General features: G+C 38.4%; 1 non-coding gene across 1 annotated transcript; it reads right to left on the minus strand.

Annotated features, from left to right (window-relative positions):
- Nucleotides 1–7,372: 7,372 nt before the first annotated feature.
- LOC111766889 (U6 spliceosomal RNA) lies at nucleotides 7,373–7,475 on the minus strand. Its single transcript, XR_002798821.1, has one exon. It is a non-coding gene; the product is annotated as a U6 spliceosomal RNA (small nuclear RNA).
- Nucleotides 7,476–9,087: the final 1,612 nt, after the last annotated feature.

Genomic DNA, 9,087 nt, shown 5'->3' on the forward strand with positions numbered 1-9,087 from the left:
ACTAAAGGATCTCTAGAGACTCAGCTTAAATTCCTGTGACTTGTTCCTACTCTTTTGCCTGATACATCTTCTTTCAGTTGACTTCGTTTGTCAGATCACTCACTAGGCAATATTTGGAATGAAAATAAGAAAGAAACAAATTTAATCTTCACTGGAAAAAGCAAATCAGAGTATCTCTATTTTAATTAACTTACTGTATAATTAAGGTCAAGAGTGATAAACAGAGAAAGAGGCATTACTTTAAAAAATTAGTTTTCCACAGTATTTCTTCCTCACAATTTTTAGAAATTAACCATCTTCAAGGTCTAGCCTGTGAGAATGCTTAAGAGAAAAATCCATGCATAAAAGAAATTTTATAACTCAGTAACAACATATAAGATAATTTACAAAAATTCTTGGGTATAAACTATTTGTAGTTACTGAATTTTCATTAAAGACAACAGCCCCGAAATAATGCACACCAGTGTTTTATCTTTATTTTCCTAAAATTATTTAACTAAAATTTAGACAATCATAACTCCTTTATATGTATAAGGCATTTCACATTATGCATTCCTACTAGAGAACTGGCTTTTGAGTAGTATTTGATTAGAAAGTTTCAGGACATGAAGAATTCCATTCATCTCCTAGACTGATGAATTGATAAGGTAGAGTACTTATACTATCATTTCAAAATGACTTCTTATTGCTAACAGTAGTTGTTCCATTATAATTAGAATTAAAGACTAAGGAAGCTTGTTTGAAGGCAGCTTAATGTGTTTTTTTTTCATACCCAAAGAATGCCACTGCAAATATATGACTAAGTACAGTAGTTATTCATCATTTTTACTCTATAGCAAAATGAGTATTTGTGGCCACACAGAGGAGATCATTCAACTATTTTTTCTCCCTGCAAACCTCAATATATATTAAGATATTAAAGACACCCGGTCATGCAGCCTTAGTGTATTCAGTGGTTTATGACGAACTATTTGGGGACTGGATCATGGGAGATAATGAACAATCTATTCTTTAAATCAGTCATCAATGCAAAAGGAAATTAGGGGGTTGTTTATCCTGTAAGTAAATAATCACATTGACAGTGAATCTAAATTGAAGAATATTGAACAATAAAACTATATAAATACTTACTCTCTCTATATCCAAAGGTATAGCAGAAATCTTTAGCTTCTCAGAAAACTTAAAATAGTCCATCTATAAGATTCAAGAAGAACTTTACCATTTGTTATTGTCATTTCTCAGAAGATTTTATCTTTTAAAGAGTGAAATCAGCTGTAACTAATTGCCTATTGGATGACAGATACTCAGACTGCTTTAGATGTCAATAACAAAAAAATTAGACTGAGAAAGAGACCATAACTAACCTTCACTGGGCATCTAGTGTGGGCTAGCCCAAGGCTAAATGTTTTAAATTCATCCCTTTTAACTTGAGTTCATCAAAGGATGTTCAGGAAAAATTTCCTCTTACAGAGTCATGAGACAGATAATGCATACTGACAGTAGCAATAATGGAAATGAATTTGGCTGTCTTTTTAATGATTTTATTTTTCAAATAACTTTTTATCAGTCTACATAAAATAGACAACCAAGTTGATGCTTTGTTAGGGTCTCATCTGTTGTGTCAGTCCCAAGGGCACAAAACTAATGCAGATTGGCAATGAAAGAGTTAACAGATTACAGTAAAGGGATTGCAGGCAGTAGCACAAAATACCTTGTGATCACTTTCATATAATGAAGGTGCAATTTTCAGATGACTGTTAGTCCTGAGATACTCTCTTCCAACCAAACTGCCAAGGACTAGTGAGGAAAATAACAGCCCTCCGCATTCAACCACTGAAACTCTCATTCCAACAGGAAACAACTGAAGGCAGGCAGGCCAGGGGATCACAGCACAGTTCAAAAGAGCCATTCCTGAGTGACAGGTGCAAGGACCTTTCAAACAATACTGGAGGAATGGGAACTTCCATATCTTTTTTGAGGTTAAGATTGGTGATATCTAGAGCTGGAGAAATTTATGATAACTCTGTACTTAGAACTTAGCGAGTTTAAATTTGAACATTTGCAAAAGAAGACTGAGAATTCACTGTAATTTATACAAATGTTCTAGGGCAGTTAAGCAATAGATAATGCAGAAGTCAAACATACATCACTGAGCAGCCGTGCAAGGGTATTATTCATATTTAATATGGTTCGAGTATTCACTTCCAAGCTCTCCATGTTAGAATAATGGGCCTTTAGACTGAAGGACATTTCTTTCTTCAACTCTCAGACAGATACCCCTTTTCTTTCATAACTTTAGATCAATATTGCTCAGTGATGTACATTTGACTTCTGCATTATCTATTGCTTATAACTGCCCCAGAACATTTGTACAAATTACAGTGAATTCTCAGCTTCTTCTAGTATCATCCGTAATCTGGGTAAGTCTGGTCTCTCTCCAGGGGGCTCATGTCTTTCGGGGCTCAGCTGCTCTGCTCTCTCCACAAGCCCAGCTGTAAACTAACAGGTAAACGGCTAGTATCTCCTCCTGGGGCCTTCACTGGGTCTAATGGAGCCTTCTCTTTCCTCACATATCTGCTTCTCTGTGTATTTACTTCCCAGGGCTCCAGCATTAAAACTCCAACTTTCTTTTCTGCCATGTCATTTTCTCTGTGAGTCCCCACCCACAGAGGGCAGGAACTCAACATCCCACTGATGTGGCCCAATCAGAGCCTTAATCATTATTTAATCAAGTAAAAGTGAAACCTCTGAATCCAATCCAATCTAATATGCCCAGAGGAATGGACTAGTTCACAAACACAATCCAATATCCATTTTTGGAATTCGTAAACAATATCAAACTGCTATAGTAGCTATCTAAGCCAAGTAGACTCAACTGAAAATTACAGCCATAACACTAATGCCTAGTCTAAACTAGCCAGGTAGGCATTGCCCTTCATCAGTGATGTCTTAATAAAGAATCATTCCATCTTACTACCAGTAATCATGGTTAGTCTTGTAAGCAGACAACCACAAGTAGCAATCCCTTTATTTTAAACTTTCAATTTGCTGGTGAATGAGGGTGGATAAAGGCTATCTGGAAAACAAACAAATTACTTGTTTGAATGTATTGACAATTAAATTGATTTACTGACTTGACTAATTAATGTATTTATTTGTTTATTCATCAGCAAATATGGATGGAGAATAACTTTGTGCCAAGCACTCTCATAACTGCCAAGTAACAGTTGTGCGCAAACTTGGCATGTCCTTTTGAGGCTAAGAGTTAGTGAAAGAGGCAGTCTTTGAAAAAGGAAACTCACAAAAACTCAATTTCAAATTGTGATATTTGCTATCAAGTAAAAGAAAAGTGCTATGAAAGAGAATTGTCAGAAAACCGTGACTCAGGGGTACCTACGGAAAAATTTGTATCAGAAACACATCAATGAATCATGTATAAAAGATTTCCTGTCATTGAATAATTAAGGAATTTCTAGATTTTTCTGTTTCATAGGGATATGCTTCTCTTTTCAGATATTTTGGTGGTAAAGCAGCCCAGTGTAGCAATTCTCTATATTTCCCACTGGTCTTTTTTGTGCCAAACAGGACTTTTGTCTTTGTCTTCTACATTTTTTTTTCTCAAAACCTAACATCTTGATTTAAGATTTCTCCAAGAATTTTATAGGACAAGAAGACTCGTGTTTTAGTTAGCCAAAGGCTGCCAAGGCAATATACCAGAAATGAGTTGGCTTTTACAATGGGCGTTTATTAACTTATAAGCTTATAGTTCCAAGGCTGAGAAAAATGTCCAAATCAAGGATTCAGGTGAAGCTCTCTGCCCGAAGACAAACTTGCCATCAATCCTGGACCCCTGTCAGGAGGCAGGGCACAATGGTGCTGTCTGCTGAGGCTCCTTCTCCTCCAGGTCTCATTGCTTTCAGCTCTGGCTTCCTCCAGCCTTCTCTCTGCTCCTAGGCCGTCCTCTCTCCCAGCTTCCACTGATTTCAGCTTCTGGCTTCCAGGACTCCCTCTCTCAGCTTCTGGGAGTTTCTCTCTGTCTCTGTGGTTCCCTTTCCCCATATTCATCCTGCTTATAAAGGACTCCAGTAAGAGCATTAAGACCATCCAATACTAGGTAGAATATATGTTTTACAAATTATTTTCTGGCCCAATGAAAATCGCAGTCCCTACTTAGTCATTACTTGCTTACTATTTATAGTTTATCTGTAAGATCTGTATTTCCATAGTTCTGTTTAGATAACAACTATTCTTAATAACAACAATAATAAAGTATCTTGTAATTTAAAACTTAATTGGAATACAAGTATGGATTATATACTTTTTACTAAAAGAGAATAGATGGTATAACATTTATTGAGGCTTCACTCCATGGTGTGCACTGTGAATCTTCTGATCAGATATAGGTCAATTTCTTGAGTTTAGAGATCGTGTCCTTCACACCAGCAAATTAACAAGTCAAGTGTTTGTATGTGTTTTTACAATCACATTTTTAGTGTAATGATGAACAAACTTGATTTTATAACTTCCATTTCACTTCATGTATGCTTATTAGCTATTTTCAGCAATTTGAAATATAGCATTTTTATTTCCATTCCAATCGGGAAACTGATGTTCTGATTTTGATGGGATAGTTTCTAGCTTTTGATCCTAGAGTTTTGATTTGGCTTTATCATGTTAAGGAATTATAATCTATTTCTAGTTTACAGAATGTTTATATCAAAATTGGTTGTTAAGTTTTGTCATATGTACTCAGCCCTATTAAAATAATTACATTTCATTTTTCTTTGCTATATTGATAACTGAATTATGAAATTCCTAAAACTATCTGCCTAATCCTGAAGCAAAACCTTCTTGGTCAAAACATGGTATTCTTCTAATATGCTGCTGAATTTTCCATTGCATTGTTTTACTATTATGTTTATGTCTACAATCATAAGTGAAATTGGTCTTTGGCTTTCTCATTTTGTGCTTTATCAGGTTTGAGTTTCAGGCAAAACTGCGCATCGTACCATTGCCATCTTTTCTTTTTTTTAATTTCTCTCCCCTCTCCCCACTCCATTGTCTGCTCTCTGTGTCCATATGCTATGTGTACTTCTGTGTTCACTTGCATTCTTGTCAGTGGCACCAGAAATCTGTATCTCTTTTTGTTGCATCATCTTGCTGCATCAGCTCTCCATGTGTATGGCACCACTCCTGGGCAGGCTGCACTTTTTTCATATGGGGTAGCTCTCCTTGTGGGGTGCACACCTTGCTTGTGGGGCTCCCCTACATGGGGGACACCCTTGCATAGCACAGCACTTCTTGTGCGCATCAGCATTGCACATGGTCAGCTCACCACATGGGTCAGGAGGCTCTGGATTTGAACCCTGGACCTCCCATATGGTAGACAGATGCTCTATCAGTTGAGCCAAATCTGCTTCTCCCGTTGGCATCTTTGTATACATTCCTGCAGGCTGGAGTAGCCTCTGCAGGGCTCACACTTGGCAAGCAGGCACAGGCTTTATTCAAAAACCCCCTACTCACCCTTTTGACTAAGAGCCCCTGGAAAGTGAACACCAGCACAACTTTATGTGGTGATCCCAGTATTTTCAAGATCTCATTAGCTTCCTTAGAAGGCTCCTTCTCTATCTTAACTGTGCCTTTCCTGAATAATGCTTGAATGACCTTTCATATTTCTTTTATGATTCAAACTTTGTTTTGCTTTTCATGTGAAGTATTTTTAAACATAAATAAGTTGTAAGAATAGTTAAAAAGAACTCCCAAATATTCATGATCCAGAGTCATCAAATTTTAATATTTTGTGGCATTTGCTTTCTCATTTGATCTTCTGCTTATATCCATATATTTTCTGTACCATTTGAGAATAGGTTGCATACAAGTTCTTTCAACCCTTCAATGCTTCAGCACGCATTTCCTAAGAACAAGAATATTCCCTTTTGTTACACAAGGAGAACTAGCAACTTTAGAAAATTTAACGCTGATGCAGCTACTTATACCTAATCTGATCTTTTTATTTCAACTGTCCCAAACTTTTATAGCATTATTTTTCTTCAGGTACAGGATCCAGCCCAGCAAGGAGTTACATTTGATTAGCATGCCCCTTTTGTCTTTTGTATCCTTTATCTTTCATGGCATTGACTCTTTGAAGAATATCACCAATTACCTTATAGAAGACTGCTCAATGTGTTTTCTGATTTCTCTTCACGATTAGTTTAGATTATACAACTAGGCTGGAGCAGTACCTAAGTGATGCCATGCCATTCTCAGAATATCATATTCAGAGGCACCTAATATCCATTTCTCCTTCCTAGGGATGTTCATTTTGATTACTTCCTGCTGTTGTCTGTCTTCCCCCTGTATAGTTACTCATTTTTTTTTCAGTAAATAATTTGTAGAGAGGTACTTTTCAACTATGTAAATGTATGTTCCTCATTAAAATCCCTATCCCCAGAAATTATTGATTACTCTTACTGAATCTATTTTTACTATAATGGTTGTTAAGTTTTGATTTTTAAACTCCATCATTGCTTCTTTATCTATTGTCATTCTGCTATAATACTATGAGAGGTTCTTTTTACAGCTTCTCCCCCAGATGTCTCCCTCATCTGTTTGGTTGTTATTTTTGCTCATTGTTTGCACTCTTTGTCTGCTCGATGTCTTGCTTATTTGTTTTTTGTTTTTGTTTTTGTTTTCTCATTGTCTGCTCATTGTTTTTGCTCGTTGTTTGTTTGGCACTGGGAACCAAACCCAAGACTTCCCATGTGGGAGGCAGGCAATCAACTTTTGAGCCACATCTACTCCAAGGGAGAGATTTCTAAAAAGGCAACTATAGACTAGTAGACTTATTATTATTCTGGTAGTGGAAGAACTTGTAATATTGATATAAAGACAGTGGTCACCACAGTTTCTGAGGGAGGAAGAGGGAAGAACAGGTGTAACATGGGCATTTTTGAGACACTGGAATCGTTCTACATGATATTGCAATGATGGATACTAGCCAGTATACATTTTGTCAAAATCTATAAAATTGTGTGGTACAAAGTGTAAAACATAATGTAAACTATAGACCATGGTTAGTAGCAGTACTTCTAAATGTTTTCTTCAATTGTAACAACTATACCACGCTAGTGAAAATGTTGTTAATGGGGAAAATGTGAGAGGAAGAAAGGATAAGGTATATGGGAATCCCCTATATTTTTGATGTAACATTTATATAATCTAAAGCTGCTTTTTTAAAAAAAAAATTTATTTTTTTGAAGATACATAGATCACAAAAAATGTTACATTAAAAATATAAGAGCTTCCCATATACCCCACAGCCCACCCCACCCCACACCTCCCACATCAACAACTTCATCACTGTGGTACATTCAGAACTATGGAACACTTCACAGATTTGCATGTCATCCTTGTGCAGGAGCCATGCTAATCTTCTCTGTATCATTCCAATTTTAATATATGTGCTGCTGAAGCAAGTTCCTAAAGGTCCTTTAAAAATAAAAAGTAAATATTATTTTTTAAAAAAGTAACTTGAGACAACCAGCAAGACGGTGGCAGAGTAAGGAGCTCCTACAGTCAGCTCATGCTACAGGGCAGTTAGTGATCACACAGTGCTACCCAAGGCACCTGTTTGGGGGCTTCAGGAGACCAGAAGAACATCCTGTAATATCCTTGAAAGAATGGAAGGAGGAGATTGCCCATCTGCAGAGAAGATTCATAAGTAGAAAATTCCATGCTCTAGAGGCCAGGGCCCATCCTCCACTGGCAGCACAAACTACCTTGGGAGCTATTCTGTGGCTGGAATTGGAAGCTCCACTTCCCAAAAATGGGGGAGGAGAAGATGGTTGGGCACCAACTTCAGCTACTGATTAGTAAACTTGGCAGGCTAAAGTATGATCCTAAAAACACCTTGAACAGTTTAAACCTGTCCAAGTCAGAAAGAGGCCAATAGCCACCACTTTAACTCCACCCCTGGCACAAGGGAAGCTGGGTGGACTGAAAATCATAGTGATGGCAGGGACCCACTACCTTCCATCCAGATCGGACTGCAGTTCTAGCCTAAGCACCAGCCCCACCTCTGGCTGAAAAGAACCTGGGTGGACCAGCACCCATCTCTCCAGGAAAATATAGGCCATGCAACAGAAGTTGATGATCATTCTACTCTAGCAGCACAAGCTGCCTCAGGAGCTTTCCTGTGCTGGAATTGGAGGCTCCTTTTCCCAAAAATGGGGGAGGGAGTGAGGGTTGGCCATCTACTTCAGCTACTGATTGGTGGGTTCCACTGGATGGAGCATAACCCTAGGAGCAGCTGGTATTTGGGCCTGTCTGAGTCAGAAGAGGGCTGGTGGCTGCCATTTTGATTCCTCGCCCAGCATGAGGGGAGGCTGGACTGACTGAAAATCACAGTGACAGTAGGGACCTGCTTCTTTCACCCAGATTGGACTCTAGTTCTAGCCTAGGCTTCAGCCCCACCTCTAGCTGGGGGGAGATTGGCAGGCCCTGCACCAGCCTCTCCTGGTAATTGCAGGTACATTCACCTGGCACAGACTGAATAGTCAGAAGTCTACCGGGGTAACTGTGATCATTTTGGACCAGCATGGTATAGACTACTGTCCACACCTGCTCATCCCTGCCCTAGGCAGGGGAGAAAGGGGCATGAAACTTCGTCAGTCTCTCTGGGCAACTCGAGTTTAGGCCTGTACAACTTGGATTTTTACACGAGATCTGGTTCTGTCCCTACCCCTGGCAAAGGAGAAAGTTGGGAAAAGCTTCATCTGTCCCTTGGGCAATTTAGGCAGCTTGAGCCTCCATAGCTTACAGCACCAACTATATCCTCAGCTCCTACTAGACAACCAGCAAGGGAGAAAGGGCAAGAATGCCCTAAACTAAAGAGAGAAACTGCACCCAGGTTAAATGCATCTAGTAAGCCAGATGTTAAGATGCCAACAAAAAAATTACAATCCATACCAAGAAACAGGAAGTTATGGCCCAGTTAAAGGAACAAGATAAGCCTCCAGATGACATAAAAGTGTTGAGACAACTATTCATAGATGTTTAAAAAAATCTCCTTAATAAATTCAATGAAAT

This window comes from Dasypus novemcinctus, chromosome 11 (assembly GCF_030445035.2).
Source record: "Dasypus novemcinctus isolate mDasNov1 chromosome 11, mDasNov1.1.hap2, whole genome shotgun sequence".
In the NCBI taxonomy this organism is placed as follows: domain Eukaryota; kingdom Metazoa; phylum Chordata; class Mammalia; order Cingulata; family Dasypodidae; genus Dasypus; species Dasypus novemcinctus.